At 57.8% G+C, this 384-nt stretch overlaps 1 protein-coding gene across 1 annotated transcript in view; it reads left to right on the forward strand.

The window, feature by feature from the left end:
• The window catches only part of DOK1 (docking protein 1, 62kDa (downstream of tyrosine kinase 1)), a 3,400-nt gene that overhangs the window by 1,776 nt on the left and 1,240 nt on the right, over nucleotides 1–384 (forward strand). The gene's annotated exons all lie outside the window — the stretch shown is intronic.

Raw genomic sequence — 384 nt, forward strand, 5'->3', positions numbered from 1 at the left:
GCTGAACTGTCACTCATCTCCTCACCCTACTCCATTCTCGGTGCTAACTGCGTATTATTTCCTAGACTATCTGGTGCCAGTTGTTGACCCTGCTGGAATTGCTCAGGTAAGGCAGCAGGTCTCCAGTAGGACTTGCAGCTCTGGCCCTGGGGCATCTCGCAGTGATGTCCCCTCAAGTGTGCATCCCGCTCCAATTTCACAGCTTGTTCTGGGCTGCTGGGCAGCGCAGCCTCCCTGCAGTGGCCAGGCACTGTGCAGCTGCTGAGCACAGCATGCCCCTGGGGTGGTCCTTGCTGAGCTGTGGCCCTCGCTGTGGGGAGCGGAAGGAGCAGGATGTTCAGTGAAGTCTCTCTTGCAGGATGTGCAGGATCAGCACATCAGCAC

The sequence above is a fragment of the Pygoscelis adeliae genome, unplaced genomic scaffold, assembly GCF_000699105.1.
Source record: "Pygoscelis adeliae isolate BGI_AS28 unplaced genomic scaffold, ASM69910v1 Scaffold438, whole genome shotgun sequence".
Classification (NCBI taxonomy): domain Eukaryota; kingdom Metazoa; phylum Chordata; class Aves; order Sphenisciformes; family Spheniscidae; genus Pygoscelis; species Pygoscelis adeliae.